The sequence below is a fragment of the Chanodichthys erythropterus genome, chromosome 4 (genome assembly GCF_024489055.1).
Source record: "Chanodichthys erythropterus isolate Z2021 chromosome 4, ASM2448905v1, whole genome shotgun sequence".
Lineage (NCBI taxonomy): Eukaryota > Metazoa > Chordata > Actinopteri > Cypriniformes > Xenocyprididae > Chanodichthys > Chanodichthys erythropterus.
The window spans coordinates 30,023,325-30,043,758 of record NC_090224.1 but is presented as its reverse complement, the minus strand read 5'-3'; the positions used below and the strand labels follow the sequence as shown (position 1 = coordinate 30,043,758).

The 20,434-nt window shown below is 33.4% G+C and overlaps 1 long non-coding RNA gene across 2 annotated transcripts; it reads right to left on the bottom strand.

Annotated features, from left to right (window-relative positions):
* Positions 1–301: 301 nt before the first annotated feature.
* LOC137018703 (uncharacterized) lies at positions 302–6,259 on the bottom strand. Of its 2 annotated transcripts, none has more exons than XR_010894933.1 (3): positions 5,322–6,259; positions 2,283–2,418; positions 302–1,216 (listed from the first exon to the last, which is right to left on the bottom strand). It is a non-coding gene; the product is annotated as an uncharacterized lncRNA (long non-coding RNA). The 2 variants fall into 2 exon arrangements; XR_010894932.1 differs by lacking the exon at positions 2,283–2,418 and having other exon boundaries at positions 310–1,216; positions 5,322–5,456; positions 5,560–6,259.
* Between the last annotated feature and the right edge of the window lie 14,175 nt (positions 6,260–20,434).

Below are 20,434 nucleotides of genomic sequence, written 5' to 3'. Positions count from 1 at the left end.
TTTTAACCTTTGGTAATTCTCAATAAGAGCGTGTGACAGAGATAAAGTCAGTCTGGTTTGTAATAAGTGAAGCTGGTAATGCTGTTTGTGGAGATATTTAATCAGATCTTCAGAGATTTAATGTCTTTTATCTTCAGTTGATTTTGTCGTAGTCGTAGTTCTTGTTGTTTCTTGTTGTTTTCTCTGTCCTTTGGTGATTCTGCTCGTTATCACCTGTAGTGAGCACACTGAGCAGTGTTCATTTCATCTGGGCTAACCCATGTGGGGCCTGCATGGAAACCGTGGACAAAAATGTCTGGGCCCCAGTCAGGCAGCCCAGGTGACACCCATCTGGGCCCCACCATACTGTGTTGGCTGGGTGGGCCTAATGGTTGTTTCTGTTTACTTATCCGGGTAATAAATTAGCCCATATGAAAAAAAACCTGTATGTTTCATATACAGCAACCATGTATCTTCCTTACTCAAATCAGCCAGCATTTCCTTATGCGTTTCATATAAGTCCAATACATGTCATATACAAAATCAGACCGATTATGGCCACTTTCATACTAAAAAGCACACATAAAACTTATATGGGATTTTTAGGTCATATATGAATACTGCAAAATTCTTATACGAGTTTTACATGACAACAGTATATAATAGTATATGATTTTAGTAGAAAATGTGTATGAATGCCAGTAAATTTCCTATACAAATCATTTAAAATTCTTGATTGGATCATATGCGAGTCATATAGGATTTATTTAAATTTTGCATCATTTGCTCATATGAATTTTATACAGATTTTATATGTTTCCACCTAATTCCTCATATCTCTACATATAATTATCTTACATGATTTCAGTAAATATTACAATATCTCTGCATCTACAAATCATATATGATTTCAGTCAATTACTTGCACAGATTTACATTAGAAATACTTTTATTTCAACAATCAACAAGACAATCAAATTATACTCCACAAGAGTAATTTAAAATTAAAACTTGATATCAAACTGAACTTTGTGAAGACAACACACACACACCCCAACAACAACAACAACAACAACAAAATACCTTGAACACACTGTCACGGCTATCAATCATCAAACACCATTAAGGTTTTCAGATATTTTTGTGTTTTCTTCCCTCTAATTTCATTAAGTTTGGCATTATTTGCTGTACCAATGCTGGCAGGCACCACATGAGGACACTTTCTGCACCGTTGCTCCTGTGAGACAAACAAATAAAAGGCAAAACATTGCTGATGTTAGGAAGCAAAGTGGCCCACAGTCCATGACTACATATAAAGTTAGACAAATCAACAGCAACATGTTTGGGGATCTGGACTTCCAAATGGAGCCAGAAAGTTGTGAGTTTGACAGGAATTGCCACTATTGTAGCACTGAGCAAGACACTTTTATTTCACTTTGAAATGAAAATTAGCCCAAGCTTTACTCACCCTCAAGTCATCCTAAGTGTATATGACTTTCTTCTTTCTGATGAACATAATCTGAGAAATATTATTAAATATCATGACACATCAAAGCTTTATTCAGGCAGTGATAGTGATCAATGAGTATGAGCTGAAGAGAGTGTCTCCATCCACATCCATCCATCATAAACATACTCCACATGACTCCAGGGTTTAATAAAGGCCTTCTGAAGCGAAGCGATGCATTTGTGTAAAAGAAATATCCATATTTAACAAGTTATGAAGTAAAATATCTAGCTTCCGCCTTCCGTATTCAACGTACAAAGACAGTGTAAAACTCTTGCAGCTCACAAAGCTTACGCTACATCCTACACCTTCCCTATTAAACTTACGGAAAAAGTGTAACTGACATGATCACAATTTACACTTTCTTCATAACTTGAATATGGATTGTGGTCTGGCGGAAGCTAAATATTTTACTTCATAACTTGTTAAATATATTTTTCTTACACAAATGCATCACTTCGCTTCAGAAGGCCTTTATTAACCCCCTGGAGCCGTGTGGAGTATGTTTATGATGGATTTAGGCACTTTCTTCAGCCTTATACTCATTGATCCCATTCACTGCCATTATAAAGCTTCGATGCGTCAGGATATTTATTAATATTTCTCAGATTATGTTCATCAGAAAGAAGAAAGTCATATACACCTAGGACAGCTTGAGGGTGAGTAAAGCTTGGGCTAATTTTCATTTCAAACAACTAATCCTTTAACCTAAACTTAACTCCAACTGGATCACTTTGAATATAGTATTAACAACAGGGTTTCAGCACTTCATTGACTAAATAAACGAGTACACTACCTGTTCTGTTGGAAGGGCTCTGTAATTACTCTGTGGCAAATCCTGTCCCATGTTCCAAGTCATGTGACTGATGCTGACAAACAGAGACTTCAGGGCCATCTTCACTTCATTTATCAGATTTGGTAGCTCACTGATTCTTGAGAGATGGGACAAAACATGTCCAGCAATTGTAACTGCTATTAGGTTTAAAAATAAAAATATTTTCTATTTTAAATGTTATGAGGGATTAATAATAGAAAGTATTTATCACAATTATCCCCTTCAATTTAATTTTATCATTATTATATCAAATGTATAACACTTATTGTCTTCTCACTACATCTAAAACAGTGTGTCCACAGAGAAGGGTTCAAAAATTTGTATGCAATAAAATGGATAAAAATGTTTTTTTTAATGATGAAAAAGCTTGTTTTATAAAAAGCAATACTTGATAATATTTCATGTCAGAGCAATATTGTTTTTCAATGACACATGCATGTTTTATAAGATTTCCAAGTTGTGTCCCCACTTTTTGTCAACACCGTCAGACATTTATTAAAATGTAATAATATCAGGGAATATCAGGGGCAGCTGTCACTCTGAGGGACCCCCTTGCCACATTCCACCTCTGCAGAGTACATCAATGTCAGACAGGCTCTAGTAAGTTTTATAATTTTAGAATATTTTAAATCTTAATGTTAATATTCCCTGTGTCACAACCATGATATGTCAACACCCTCTTCCAATTCATGAGGAAATTATTCAAAATTTTTAGATTATTTTTTTCTCCTGAAGCAGGTTCTATTAGCATATAGCATCAACAGAGAAAACAAAATGGCTACTGCATGAACTCCATTTGTTTTGTGAAAGAAATGCCAATATGTCAACACCGTCAGTGTCAACACCGTCAGATTTTCTGTCTGACGGTGGTGACAGGCCAATGACGGAGTTGACATTCAACATGAAGTCATCATATTTTTGTGGTTTTCAAGTCATTTTTAATTATATTAAATATAAAATAGTGTATAGTTTTTCTAATATTGTACTAATACTAACTATATGACCTGACAGCGTATATTGCTTTTGTGGATTAGTCATCACTTCTAGCAGAGTTAGGCTTAATTTAATTATTACCCTGCTGCTCCGATAAGCTTTATAATGGCAGTGCACAGAAACTACCTGTTTAAAACTCAAAAAAGTGCATCCATCCATCATAAATGTACTCCACACAGCTCCGGGGGGTTAATAAAGTCCATCTGACTTGAAGCGATGCATTTGTGTAAAAAAAAAATATTCATATTCAACACATTATGAAGTAAAATATCTAGCTTCCGCCAGACCGCCTTCCATATTCAACTTAGGAAGAAAGTGTAAAACTCTAACAGTTAAAAATGCTTCTTCCTTAGTTAAATATGGATATTTTTTTAACACATCGTTTCGCTTCAGAAGGACTTTATTAATCCCCCAGAGCTGTGTGGAGTATGTTTATGATGGATGGATGCACTTTTTTGAGTTTCAAACAGGTGGTTTCTGTGCACTCCCATTATAAAGCTTAGGAGCATCAGGGTGATTATTAATATTTCTCCAGTTGTATTCGTCAGAAAGCAGAAAGTCATAAACACCTAGGATGGCTTGAGGGTGAGTAAAGCTTGGGCTAATTGTCATTTAAAAATGAACTAATCTTTTAATCCTTTACTTGCCCTCATGTCGTTCCACATAAGACCTTCAGACCACAAATTAAGATATTTTTGATGAAATCCAAGAGGTTTATGACTTGTCCATAGACAGCAATATAATCACCACTTTCAAGGTACTAAAGACATTGTTAAAACTCAAGTGGTTCAACTTAAGTGCTGTGGTTCAACCTCAATATTATGAAGAGACGAGAATACTTTTTGTGCCCAAAAACTAAACAAAAATAACGATTTTATTCAACAGTATCCTCGCTTCTGTGTCATTCTTCTATGCTGTTTATATGTTCAGCGCTTCCAGGTTCTACAGATATTGTTGAATAAAGTCATTATTTTTGTTTTGTTAACATACTCACTGTTTGTTGTGTTTGTTTTAATAGAGTAATTGATTGATTCAAGTATTTGATAGTTAACATGACTACAAGTCAGGTTTTCGTCAACACCGTCAGATGTGTCAACTCCGTCAGATGAATATTTTGATATATCATTATGATATTTTATATTTGTTTAGGAATTGTTGGTCATAGGTAAAAATGTAATCTGTCTGCTAACATGAGAATGGGTTTTGAAATGTTAAAATCATCTTGATTTTTGTTAAAGATAAAGTTAAAGTTATATTTCACAGTCCAATTTAAAGAAACACAAATGAAAATCTTTATAATAAATATATATACACATATTGAAAGTATTTTTTTGTGGCCTCTGTCAGCCTTGGTAAAAATGAGTGTTTACTATACTTTTTATAGGTCTTGCATAATGTGAGTGAAAATTAATTTGTGTTTTTGTTGTCTGACGGTGTTGACACAATATAAGTGATGGCAAGGTAAAAAGCACATTTTGATTAAAAAGAGTAAAGTTGGGAGGTTGTATCAAAGCATTGCTCAGTAGCTTATTACATGTAAGATACATAAATGTAGTTTAATTTGCCTGAGAATAAAGTTTATTTTTTTTCAATATTACATCCTGTTTTGTCCCACTTCTCAAGAATCAGTGAGCTCTAGCAACAAAAATATAGCAAAATAAATGATAAAGCAATCTCTTAAACCTATTTACCAACTCGGCTGCCTCCTATGTGTACATATGGTCATCTAAGCTGATGAATTTAATGTTAATGATGCATTTTGCAAAGCCATCATGCCAGATGTTAGAGGTTGGATAACTTTCAGATTTCTTGTCATATATTTGATAATGTAATTAATTACCAATAATTATTAAGTTCTTTGTCTTAACTCTACATAGCAAATTGAATAATAATATTGAAACAATAGCAGTTCTACAATAAAAAATCTACTAAAATAAACCACCAAACAGTTTGATAGCTGGCTGCTGATTCACCAAACAGTAAAATAATAAGTGCATTTTTTCTTACTTTTTTGTTGTCATTTCTCAACTTTTCCGTTTTCCTCCATTATTTCAGCCTCTTCTGAGTCTCTGTCGAGGTTGTGCTTGATACTCATCAACAGACATTCATTTCTCTTGACCTTCATGTCCTTTTCCTTTGAGTCTGTCAAGAAACAAGAGATGGAAATTATACGCATTAATTTTCTTAGATATTTGTCTTCTTACCCCAATAAATGTAAACAGATGAATATATAAAATGTCTGTACCTGAAGGGGAGGGAGGCAGATCTCAAGGAGATTTTTTTAAGGGTCCACAATTATGCATGTGTTATGCACATACACACTAGTAATTAATGATTAACTTAATATACAGGCTAGTAAGGGCAATTTAGCCATAATTTAAGATTTATTAAACATTTGAAGGCTCCACATTCATGCAAAAACAAACAAAAATAAGCTAGTAATTAATGATTAACTGAATGTACAGTAAACGCCCTTTAATCATTTAGCAAACCATATATTATTTTTGATTAAGACATTACCATAAATCATATGAATATCTCAAATTGACACAATCAAATTAAACATGAATAGGCAGTTATTAAACACACATACACTCATATATCACTCTTTATCTCATTTCATCACGACACAATTATCATGTTTACGCGTGTTAGCTTTAGCCCATGTGCTAATCAGTTCAGCTCGCGCTGTGTGCACGCGGCCTACCGTACTCTAAACGACTTCGGTAAAGTTGGTTTTATATTCGCACATTCGGACTTCCGCGTTTAAGATTTGTCTAATTATATGTGCTTTGAAGTGAATATTTGCAAATACAAAGCATGGCATGCTATTCACAGCTAATTATTATCAATCTTTACATTTTCCAGAATCGAACAAGACGGCCATATATTGTTTAATCGCTTACTTACTTGCTGAATGTCTGCTGAATGTCCAATGTTGTGCGGAAAACCACATAGGGAGCGTCTCAAAAGTTCGATATTGTTTTATTTTGTGCAAACAGACAACTACATTTTTTCCAACTATGTACAATATAGAATATAGATATTTTTCTGTTTCTGTTTCTATACCTACAGAACATACAGCCCATGTATTGCTATTTTATTCACCTCTGTTTTTCTGGTTTGAAGTGGTAATAAAAACAGTGTTCACCACGTGTTAAATAAAATAAATGGCTAAACTTCTAAACTATCTTTTATATTTTCCTGTTGTATGACACCTTCGTTTAACAATAAACTCTCACAATATCACAAATCATGTGCATTGAAGGATGTTTAGTCCTGCAGAATTATCACTGTCCATGGTACTGAATCAATCAGATTATTGACAAGCATTCACAAAGTATAACAGCAAACAGGATGTTTAACTTGGGTGAACACTTCAAAAAGTAGTGTAAAAACTTTTTTTCAAGAAGGTTTACTGGACATTTATGAGAAAGGTAGGGTACCACAATGTTTATTCACCCAATTTGTAGGCTACTGCATTTAAAAAAAGTAATAGGCTATGTGATCATAAAGATGTTTCTACTTTTACAAATCATATTTGTATATCCTTTTTTTATGAACACATCTATATTGAAATATTACAAAATCTGAACATATTACAAAATTATTTTTTATGTGTCTACTTCACAAAAACGGAGATTTGCGTTTGTGGCTACGTGATGATGTCATCACGCAATGAAATCACAACGTAATTTAGCAACTTATAGCAACAAATCGACCAGCCTGAAATCAACTGAAGGCAAAAGACATTAAATCTCTTAATATCTCAGCAGAGGAGGATTAAAGAACTCCACAAACAGCATTACCATCTTCACTTATTACTAACTTCACTGACATTTATTTCTGTCAGACTGCAGCAGTTCTTATTGTTAATTAACACAACTTTTATATTTCTTTCATTGAAGGTTACCGTGATGGTGATTGATGTTTCCATTTATTGGTCTCTAAAGTTTTGTAATAAGTAGCGGCGTTCTTTGATTGCTGAGACAATTTGTTCAACAAACATGTTTGCAGTATATCAATATTTGTAATGTTATGAAACGATAAAAGATCGGAAATTACGGTTATATACGAATCATGGATTTTCCTTACTATCCAGTGTTAATTTGAATGTAATTGTTAACATGTACTACATTAATAAATTTAAATAATAATCCTTTTCTGCAGTGACACAAGAACACATCAACAATCAATGATTCTCAGTAACGGTGACCAAAGTTTCGTGCCGCAATGCATGCTGGGTACCATGGTAAACAAAACAAAAAAACCTCCCAGAATGTATCACACTATTAATAAATAATGCAACTGAATTGTACAATATATTTTTTCTAACTATTGTTGGAAAACGATAGTTGTTTGCTGTGATTTTTGTTGTGTTTTATTCGCTTTTTATGTCGAATTTATCTTTATGAATATTTTGTTTATTGTCACCATTGTTGAGATTCATATGCTGATTACTGATATCTATATTTCTCATTAGAGTCCTCTTTCTTTCAATCCTGCAGTACAGTTATAATCCGTGTTGTACTATCACCGGATTAGCGAATAAAATTTATTAAGGGCTCATATTAATTATTATATTTCAAACTCATTGATAAAACAAGATATAATTAATGACATCTAAAAAAGAACTACCCATAATACTACTCATACGTTTCCACTTCAGTTTATTGCTTCAATTGTGTTTTAACACACACCGATTCAGCAGCCAAGCATAAACTAAACGTTTAGTGGCCAACTACTGGAACCACCAATCACCATCATGGTAACCCATCTTTATCAAGCCTCTGACAATTACTCACAAGAACACTACTGAAAAAAAATCTTGCCTCAAATCTGCGCTTAAAAGTTACTTATGAAGCATCTCAGTCAAAATTTAAGTGAACTACATCTTAAGTGTCAGAGCGTCAGCGTCTTAGAGATGATTCACGACACTTTGCTGTGCCACAAATTGTATTTTGGATGACGACATAGGCATGGACCAATCACTGAATAGATTTCCTTATTTAAGAATATTCTCAGATAAATTCACACTGAATGGTGTAATTCCTCAGAGGACTTTACATTCAACACATTTGACAATAAATATTTTTCAAGGTAATACATTACGATATACACATTGGAAATGAAAGATACACATGTTTTCCACCACGTTTTAATAGTAATTTTTTAAACGGTATTAACTGACCTGCCTAGCCTAGATTTTATGATCATTCCACGCCAGATCATCATTCCAGATGTGACAGATACCTTTATATAGCCCACGTTCGTGATTTTTTTTCCAGCGGTGAAGGGGAGTGGTGTGGAATCCTGCACAGAAATCACCAACATTGTATTACAGTGAGGTTCTTGACTGTTTGAAGTAAAGTATTTGGAGTTTCGTAGGACTTTGCAGACGGTTCCTTCCATTCTGTCTCTTAGCCGTGTGCGTATAGAGATTAGTGCGTGTTTTCCACTGCGGATGAAAGCTGGTTTTGAGGAAAATAAGGCTGTTGCTGCTTGTCTATGTTACTACGATTAAAAAGAGGTGTTATTTGTGTAGTAACAGCGTTTAGCGCACACGTTATTGATCCGGGAAATTGGAATCTGTGAATATGCGGCCAAGTTTACTTTTACTCTGAAACCCTGTATTAAGTAGCTTGATTAACCAGTCGTTTATGTTTTGTTTGTGTGTGTCATTTATGTTTTAAACTTCTTCAGTTAAAATTATCATTAAACACTTTTTATTTGTTCTTTGCATTAATATAAATATTTTACAACTTCTTTTGAAAGGCTGTGAGTGTGTTATCAAAAGCTATTGAACTGGAACTGTCTGTGTCCATCAAAACAGCCTTAGACCTTTGATACTGAACTTTTTCAGTTAATATGACTTCATTAAACACTTTTCAACTGTTCTTTACATTAAGATAACTATTTTTCAACTTCTTTTAGACTGATATGAGGCTTTTTTCAAAAGATATTAATTTGAGAAGTGTGTCAATACAAAATAGCTTTATTAGACATTAAGGGCACAAACTACACTTTTACAGTAAATATTATATTAAACACTACAAGTGTGTTCTTTACATTGAGATAAATATTTTGCAACTTCTTTTAGACTGATATGATGCTTTTTTCAAAAGATATTAATTTTATAAGTGTGTCAATACAAAATAGCTTTATTACAGTTTAAGAGTAAAAAGTATCCTTTTCCAGGCAATATTTGTACATTAAACACTATGACTATATTCTTTAAATTGATATAAATATTTTGCACCTTCTTTTAGACTGATATGATGCTTTTTTCAAAAGATATTAATTTTAGAAGTGTGTCAATACAAAATAGTTTAATTAGACTTTAAGGGCACAAACTACACTTTCCCAGTCAATATTACTATATTAAACACTATGACTATATTCTTTACATTGAGATAAATATTTTGCAACTTCTTTTAGACTGATATGATAATTTTTTCAAAAGATATTAATTTTATAAGTGTGTCAATACAAAATAGCTTTACAACACTTTAAGGGTACAAAGTATCCTTTTCCAGGCAATATTTGTACATTAAACACCATGACTATGTTCTTTACATTGAGATAAATATTTGTAAACGTCTTTTACACTGATATGATGCTTTTTTCCAAAGATATTAATTTTAGAAATGTGTCAATACAAAATAGCTTTACTACACATTAAGGGCACAAACTACACTTTTACAGTAAATATTATTATATTAAACACTATTAGTGTGTTCTTTACATTGAGATAAATATTTTGCAACCTCTTTTACACTGATATGATAATTTTTTCAAAAGATATTAATTTTATAAGTGTGTCAATACAAAATAGCTTTATTACAGTTTAAGGGCACAAACTACACTTTTACAGTAAATATTATTATATTAAACACTATTAGTGTGTTCTTTACATCGAGATAAATATTTTGCAACTTCTTTTACACTGATATGATGCTTTTTTCAAAAGATATTAATTTTAATAGTGTGTCAATACAAAATAGCTTTACTACACATTAAGGGTACAAACTACACTTTTACAGTAAATATTACTATATTAAACACTGTGACTGTGTTCTTTAAATTGAGATATATATTTTGCAACTTCTTTTAGACTGTTCTGATGCTTTTTTCAAAAGATATTAATTTTAGAAATGTCAATACAAAATAGCTTTATTACACTTTAAGGGTACAAACTACTCTTTTACAGTCAATATTACTATATTAAACACTATGAGTATGTTTGATTAACGAGTAATTTATGTTTTGTATCTGTGTATTATTTATGTTTTAAAGTACTACCATAATAATGATAAATCAATGACAACTGCATACATAACTATAAATGATTATGAATTTTTTTTATAAAAACAAACAAAATAATGTTCAAAATAATAAGAAAGTAAAACACAAATGTATAGTTGCCTTTGAAGAAGATTTTATTATAGTAAAATTGATAATAATACAGCATAATATAAGCATGTCTCACTCCACAAATATAATCATACATGAACAAAGAGCAGAAAGGGTGTGCGCTTGCTAGTTAAAAAGTATGCTGTATGAGAAAATTTAGGAATGTGTTTACATGTATGGAAATTTATATTTCAAGCTGAAGAATATGTGTCACATGGTAAATGTTAAATTTCTCAGAATATCTATAAAATGTATGGCGAAGGGCTTTTGCCTGTATATATAGTGAGACGATAGCAGAAATCAGGAGCGGTCTCCTGAAGAGGCTATCTCCTTGGTTGTACAATAAAGTAAAAATACTTCTGTAATCAAAGATCTTTGACAAGTCATTTTTTTACATAGAGCATAAACCACAACACTTTCTTAAAGTAAAAGAGGTTGTTATTGAAAACCCTTACATTGTTCATATCACTTCACTTGCATCCTAATTATGAAAAAAAAGAAAGAAAAAAAAACATATTAGGTGTTTTAAATGTTTTTGTAGATAATAAAAAGTAAACTACCCAATATCACAAATATTTCAACCTCCCAAATGCAAGTATTTCTTCCCCCAAAATTCATTCACATAAACATTTACATAACATATCAAATAGGCAAAACATTTTTTCTTACAATGTAAGAACACTTTCAGCATAAGCTCCTCTAGCTGAATAGCTTACAGACACAAATCACAAGTCCATGGTTCTTCCTGTGCTGGCACTTTAAGACGATACCGACTCAGACAAATTTCACATTGAACCTGGGAGGAAAATAGGAAATGTTGTTAGATTTATTTGCACAGTGTTGTAATTATTAAATGTAGTTGTGAAAACACATGCTTTCACTTAAAACGAAAAGTCAACAGCCGGATAAACAATACCCAGTCGTAGAGCACATCTACTGGATCTCTTTGTCTGTATCCACAGTTTGAGCATTGATCATCTTTGTGACGTATTTCTTTGCGTTCACACTTAACGCATTGCTACTCTTTTGGGGGTAATTCTTTTTGCAGTGTGTGATTATGGTAGTCTTACACAACATGAACTTTGCTTAGTTTCCATTATTACTGTTTTGGATCTACACATGCTAAATATCTTTTTTAAAACAGACTATCATACCCGAATTTTTGGCATGCCTTTTCATTTCATTTCATTTGTACCACTCAGAGAGTCAAGCATGAAAAGGGTGTCAGTCTGAGCATATACAAACTAAATTGGATAAAAAGAAACAAATAAATTAGCAAATAAATGTCACTGAAAGATCAAACATGTCTAAATGGGCATATGTAGTAGCTTATCATTGAAATTAGCACTCTTTTACTTACCACAAACCTCCAGTGATTTTTGGTGATATTGACAAAAGTGATGACCCCATCATAATGCTCTAAGTTGACCTGTTTATCAAAAATTTAAAAGATCATGTCTGTGCAGTGTACATGTGAAAATTAAATATCATAAGTAGTTGCACTCACTTTTCAAAATCCTTGTTGTTCCATCTGCTCTCTTGTGCCATTTAAAATGACACCTGTGGTGTAATGGCTTAGCTGGTAGAGATTTGCATCCTCCTTAAGTACAGTTCTGAAATAGCACTCAATAGTCTAAAATGATAAAGCATTTCAATTTGAATCACATTACTTGATTGACATACATTGAGGACAACATTTACTGTTACATACAAATATAATTGTAATTATGCATTTAGATTTTTGTTCTGTAATGTGTACCTCTCCAAATAACCATTCATGTGGCCTCAGTGTACTGAATTCACTGTGATGTAAAAGGAACTCGAGATCCTGGCTAGGAGTCTGAACAATTACAACAACTAGCAGCTCTGTATGTTCCTTCTTCTTCAATAGCATCTGGATCTGTAATGATATGAAGTTCATAGAGTAAATAATAGCGTACCTTCATATATGCAATTAATAGTTTAACGTTTTGTTCTAATGACTTCATTACCTGTTCATCTACATGGAGTCCATCTGCAGGAGGCTGACATGCATCAGAACTTGAAGTTTCCATTTCCACATCCTTCTTGATCCTCTTTTTGGGGAGCAGGTATTTTATGTGGAACAGAAAAGAATTTGGATTCGGTGGATGGGAAACGGTCTTCCTTCTTCTTCCAAGTTTCTTGAGATTGATCAAGGTTCAAAGGTTCCTCAGGTTGCCGCAAAAGCTTTTGAGGAAGTTCATGCTTGATGATATGCTCTGTATACCTCGCTTGTAGAGACTTGTGCATCTTTCTTATGAAGGTCCCTGTTTTGACTTTTCTTTCTTTATGCATTATGGAATGTTTGACAATTCCAAACCACCTTTCAATGTAACAGTTGGCATCTCTTGTTTTTGGTTGTTTCTTTGTTGTCTCCATGTACTGTTCATGACATTCATCCATCAGGTCTCCCAACAGCAAGCCACTCCAAAGAGGAAAGATAGCAAGGTACATATCAAAGAGGACTGTGAGAATGCCTGGACAAAAGTATGGGTTGTCTTCTGTTGCCAACCCTGTGTCATCATCAACCATTTCTTCCTTCACCTCTTTCATAATCTGCTGAAAAAAGGCATAGAATGGTGATTTGGCACTGATGGTCGTTGCATGTGTTCTGTCTTTACTTTCACACATTTCCCAGTCTTCAGATTGGGGAGTTTCTTCCATGGCTCCTCTTTGGATCTTGAAATGACACTCTCCAAAATACGCAGACTCTCTTTGACGAGGTCTGTGTTTTGTTGGGTTGTGAGCAAGGCACATAATGCACGGAACACCTTTCTTTATTAAGTCATGTTGCTGGCATTTTGAAGTCTTGCGAAAGCATATATGGCAAAGTATCTCAGTCCTTTGTCATCTGTTTGCCTACAGATTGCCTGTCTGACAGCTTTCAGGATGTGAGCAGAGCAAATGTGTAGTACAATATATGACTTCATTTTATCCACTGATTTTTTTGTTCATGCAGAAGTTATATGCTCTGTTGAGGTAAGTGCTGATGTGCTATTTGTTGAAAGCGAGCATCACACTTTGTATTAAAGCCCAGCTATAATCAGTTTCGACCTGGTGAATTTTTATTTGGGTGTACTTTGATAAATGCAAAGTGAATTGCATGAGCCAAAATGTGATTGGTGGTACTGAGTGCTTCATTGGAGAGTGTTTCACAAATAGGCAGTGGTGGTGCATCTCGACCTGCATTTCCTGGAAGAGTGAGTGCATAGTACAACACCGGTTTTGGCTGTTCTGGAATGTTTGACACTACACCACCAGTGGCATCAAGATAGAGGGACACAGGAGACTTACTTCGCAAATGATGCACAAGAATGCTGATCCTCAACTCAGAGTAAAAATGAACAATGAACCGATTCACACTGAAATGCTGTATGTAGCCTGGTATTTTGAAGTATTTTTCGTCCTTAAATATTGTCTGCCTTAAGGATATTTCCATCTTGATGTTAGAGTGTTTAATGAAGTCATATTAACTGAAAAGTTCAGTATCAAAGGTCTAAGGCTGTTTTGACACACATAGTTCCAGTTCAATAGCTTTTGATAACACACTCACAGCCTTTCAAAAGAAGTTGTAAAATATTTATATTAATGTAAAGAACAAATGAAAAGTGTTTAATGAAGTCATTTTAACTGAAAAGGTTTAGTATCAAAGGCTTAAGGCTGTTTTGATGGACACACACAGTTCCAGTTCAATAGCTTTTGAAAACACACTCACAGCCTTTCAAAAGAAGTTGTAAAATATTTATATTAATGTAAAGAACAAATGAAAAGTGTTTAATGAAGTCATTTTATCTGAAAAAGTTCAGTATCAAAGGCTTAAGGCTGTTTTGATGGACACACACAGTTCCAGTTCCACATAGTGCGCATTAGCGACATCTGGTGGTCAGACTTGTTTCTCCACCATATCTAAATCATCTAAATCACAGATCTACGGTTTGAAAAAGCACTTGACCAAAGCTTCGTAAGTCCGTGACATACGGAATAACTCTTGTCTTGAATCAGTTATATCTAATATAAACTAATCTCATCTAAATTAATTAATATGTGCCTCGAAGCCTCGGTATCAACCGTCCCATCACTAGACTTAAGTACCATGGACAGTGAGTCTTTATCACGCTGTCAATCGAAACTTGCACTTTGTAGATGGTTCCTCAGATTAACGATGAAGTCACAGCACTCCATAGAGGTAAGTGTATTTGTTTGCTGTCGAGTTCTACAGAAAATTGTGTTGTACTTTGTGCTCATAACAGTCAGTAACGATAATAAAATTAAATTAGCCTTTTTTAATGCTGATTCACAAAGTTATTGAAAGCGGCAGCCCGAATGTGCGAATATAAAACCAACTTTACCGAAGTCTCCGTCTCTGAGATCCGCTCCGTCTCTCTCTCTTCTCTGTCTCCGGCGACAACACTTCAGGCTGACGCGTCGACTTCAAAAGCTCCACTTTTAGTGCACTCAATCACATTTCCAGTTAGATCAGTGGATGTTCTGGAGAAACTGTCTGTGCTGATCTGCTCTGACTCTCTAAGCAGCGCCGGCGCGACCAGTGGGCGCGACTTATGAATGCGCCGCTACTATTGGCTCTTAGGGGTGTCTTTCACTGCAGCACGATCAGTGATTGGATGAATCTCTCTTTTTTTTTTTTTTTTTCCCTTAACTTTTTTCTCTTTACTGGTAGCATAGGTTACCCGGGTTACATCAATTAACCAACTATTGGGGTCGAGACAAGATGGCGACCGAGACAGACGTATGTTGAAACGTTCTGTAGGGTTTTGCTTCTATCCTCTTCAAAACGACTTGTCATGTGTTAAATCTTAAAAAACAACAAAACAAAAACAAACTTGAAACCATCGTGTAAGAAAACTGTCATAGAAAAACTGATATTTTTGGATCAAGATAAACGTAACTGCGTGGCTCATAACAAGCCGTTTAAAATGAGCGCTAAAGACAAAAGAAAGAAAGCAATCTCAGACCACTTCTACTCAGCTGATCGCACAATCACCTCTCCAACAGATTCATCTTCAGGAGAACTACCAGTAATTCTTCCTCCCGCTCCCGATACTCCACTGACCAGCCCAATGCCGAAGAAAAACCGAGGTGAGCCCTCCCTGTCTGAATTACAGGAAAACATCATCACGACCCTCACCCTGAAAATTAATCAAAGGGCAGATTCACTCGAGCAGATGATAATCACTAATTCCAACACAATCGAGGAGCTCAAAACATCCTTAAATCATCTTTACGTGGAAATTCAGGAGCTTAAGGAAGACAAAACCAAGCTAGGTGAGAAATTTGCGAAGCAGCAAAAATCTCTTGTCAATCTGGAAGAACGAGTCGCCGATGCTGAACGTTACAAAAGACGTTGGTGCCTGCGTCTTTATGGTCTCTCTGAGCAACCGAACGAAGATGTGAGGGCGAAAGTTGTTGAAATTTGCAAAGTTGTTGCCCCTGAGTCTTGCATGAAAAGTTTTGAAGTAATTGACATTGCTCACAGGCTTGGCAAACCGCAATCGGGCAGAATTCGTGCCGTCATTGTTCTGTTCGCTTTGCGTTCTGTGCGAGATGCCATCTGGAAAAATGACAAAAACAGCGAATTCCTGAAACAACACAAGCTTCGCTTCGTGGAAGATTTAACCAAAGAGGAAAAAGACAGGCGATCGCTTCTGTGGCCACATGTGAAGAAAGCACGTGAAGACAACAGAAAAGCCTACTATGTCGGATCCAAGGCGTTCATTGAAGGTATTGAAATCAAGCTCGATATGGAGGGCCAAAAGATAGACTGAACTTTATAACGGCCGTTATGAAATATCAACAGGAGAAAATAACAGAAATATGAAGAGGGTTTATCGCTTATATCACTTAATGTAAAGGGCATTCGAGATATTGTAAAAAGAAAGGCAATATTTTTGTTTTGTAAAGAGATGAAGGCAGATTTTATTTTTTTACAAGAATCCCACTCAAGTGCAGAAGATGTTTTGTTTTGGAAGAACCAGTGGGGTGATGATCTTTGGTTAGCACACGGAAATAATCATTCAGCGGGTGTGAGCATATTAAAAGGCAATTTCAGAGGGAAAATTCTTTGTAACAAATGTGATGTCAAAGGGCATTGGGTTATTTTGGTTATTGAAACTAGTAGTCATTTGTTTATATTATGTAATGTTTATGGATACAATTCCTCTTCTTTAAATTCTGATTTGTTAAAAACTATAGAGGAAAATGTCAATATTCTCTCAACTAAATTTCCAATGGCAAAGATAATTATTGGTGGAGACTTCAATATGGTTCATGATAATGTTCTAGATAGATTCCCCACCAAAGTTTTTAATAAGAATAACAATCTCCAGAATTTTTGTGATAATTTGGCTCTCATAGACATATGGAGAAATAGAAACCCCCTCATTAGACAATTTACATGGAGCAATAAACAGATAACTCAGCAATCAAGAATTGACTTTTGGCTGATTTCCTCTGATTTAGAACAGAAAGTTTTGGAAACCGAAATTTGCCCAGCTATTCTCACCGATCACAAAACTTTAACCTTAAAGATTAAATCTGAACATATACGTTATAATTCTAGAAATGTAGGTTATTGGAAACTAAACAATTCACTTTTGTACCATGAAGTTTATATGGAACAAATCCAATTATTAATAAATAAATACTGGAAACAGGCAAATATTCAGAAGGAATATGGCATGATGTGGGAACTATTAAAATTTGAAGTAAGAAAATTTAGCATTCAATTTGGGAAAAAATTGGCTATGAAAAAAAGAACACGTATTCAAGAAATAATCAGAGAGATTTCAAATTTAACTCAAATACCCCACCCACCCAATACTGATATTTTAGAAAATTTACAGAAAGAACTAAATAATATTTATCAAGAAAAAGCCAAAGGTGCTTTTGTAAGATCTAGAAGAAAATTGATGGAAGAAGGTGAAAGAAACAGTAAATACTTTTTTAGTCTTGAAAAAAGAAATGCAGAAATGTGTCTGATTAGAAAGCTAAAAATTAATGACATTGTTACTGAAGACCTAGTTATGATCTCTAAATTTGTTTCTAAGTATTATAAAGATATCTATTCATTAGAAGAAAATCAAGATAATTCCACTCCTTTTAAAACAATTAGAAATCCAAAAATCCTATATTTAGAAAGTCAAATTGAATGCTCCCAAAACCTTTCTCTAAATGAAATTGAGATATCCATTAAAGCACTAAAAAATAACAAATCACCTGGAAATGATGGCCTTACTTCAGAATTTTATAATAGACGATATATCTAAATTCCTTTTAGCGGTTTATGAAGAAGCCATCAACAAAGGATCCTTACCTATATCACTTAGACAGAGTGTCATCACCTTGATCCCTAAACCTCAAAAAGATAAGTTATTATTAGAAAATTGGCGACCTATCTCATTATTAAATAATGATTATAAAATAATGGCAGCAGTTTTTGCCAAACGTATGAAAAATGCCTTAAATGAGATAATTGATGAAACTCAATGTGGATTTATGAAAGGACGTCATATATCATCTAACATTCGTTTAGTTATTGATTTAGTACAATATAACAATTTACTAAATGGAGACCCTTTAATACTTTTTCTAGATTTTAGAAAAGCTTTTGATACAGTAAGCCATAAGTTTATATTTGATTCCCTAAAATTCTTTGGTTTTTCACAATATTTCATCAAAAGTGTAAAAACTATGTACTATGGCAGTAATAGCTCTATTAAACTTCAAACCAGGTTTGAAATAAACCGTGGCATCCGTCAGGGTTGTCCAATTTCTGCATTTCTTTTTTTAGTTGTAGCTCAAGTGTTAAGTAATATGATAAACCAACACCCATTTAAAGGAATTAAAATTCATGAAAGACAAATTAAAATATCGCAACTTGCTGATGACACAACAATTTTTCTTGGCGAGAGTACTGAGGTACCTTTGGCTCTGAATGTAATCAATAGCTTTTCAAAATTCTCTGGTTTATATTTAAATTTGTCTAAATGTGAGATCTTACAACTCAAAAACAACAACCTATCCAATGTGTGTAATATTCCTGTTAAAAGTATAGTAACCTATTTGGGAATTAAAATTTCTAAAAATACTGATGTAATGGTCAACTCTAATTTTATGCCTGTTATTGAAAGGATGCAAAAGAAATATAACTCATGGTTAACAAGAGATCTTTCTATTCAAGGGAGAATTTTATTGAGTAAAGCAGAAGGTCTCTCAAGAGCAGCATACCTTTTTTCTTCTCTTAGTGCTCCAAAGGATATATGCTCACAAATGGATAAATTACTCTTTAAATTCATCTGGAGAAATAAACCTCATAAAATTAAAAAGAACATCCTTGTTAATAAATTATCTAATGGTGGGTTAAATGTTCTTAATTTTACTACTTTCAACCAAATTCTAAAAATTAATTGGCTTAAAAACTTTGTAAAAAATCAAACAAGTATTTTCAATATAGTCCCATATTTTTTACTTGAAAAACTTGGGGGTTTAAATTTTTTGTTGCAATGTCCTTATATAACTGGTAAACTTCCTGTTACTTTGGCAAATTATCATAAACAAGCATTACTCTTTTGGTCACTCTTATACAAACACAATTTTTCTCCTAGCAGATGTTTTATATGGAACAATGGTAATATCATTCATAATAAGAAGTCATTGTACATGGATAATTGGGTTCAACACAACATTTTAATTGTTAACCAGCTCATTGACAAAAATGGGCAATTATATACATACCCTAACTTTATTTCAAAATATGGTCTTTCTGTGAATGAAAAAGAATACAACAGAGTAATTAAGGCTATACTCAATGGCATAATAATGTTAACCAAATTCTCAGACGTAGATGTTAGTAATACAACCTTACAAAATCCTCAACTTTTTGTAAATGGTCTCTCCTTTTTTGATAAACATTTTAATAACAATTTTATAAGAAATTCTTTTAATGTTGAATCCATTCCTTCATGTCAATCAAAATGGCTTAAACCTCATTGTATATCTTGGCATAGCATTTGGACTTTACCATATAAATATATCATTTCTAATAAAGTAAAAGAAATCATTTACAAAATTATTCATAGATGTTATCCTGTAAATGCAGCCATTAGTAGATATATCCATACTGTCTGTGATAAATGTACTTTTTGTAACACCTCATCTGAGGATATTGAACATTTATTTCTTTATTGCCCTTTTTCTATTTCTTTTTGGACTGACTTTAAAATAGACATAACAAAAAAATTAAACAGAACTCTTAATTTAGAACCCAGGACATTTTACTTTGCTTTCAAAACCCATATTTTTCGCAAAAACAAAATTATGTTATTAATCTTTTAATTATTTTGGCAAAATTTTATATTCATAAGACAAAAATAACTCAAAAGAAACCCTCATATATTACATTTTATAACACCGATCTCACAATATATTTTGAAACTCTTTCAAACATGAGATCACAAAACAAAAAGCTTATAAAAACAATACAAATTTTGAAGCTTTTCAAGTTCATGTAACTGCCCTAATAATATATAGTACTTTGTATCCTTTTTTTTTTTGTATACATTTTCTTTTTGCATTTTGTATACATTTTCTTTTTGTATTTTAGTTATTGTTGGCACTTGTTTTGTGTTATATACTCTGATATGTATTACAATGTCTTATATTTGTCATGT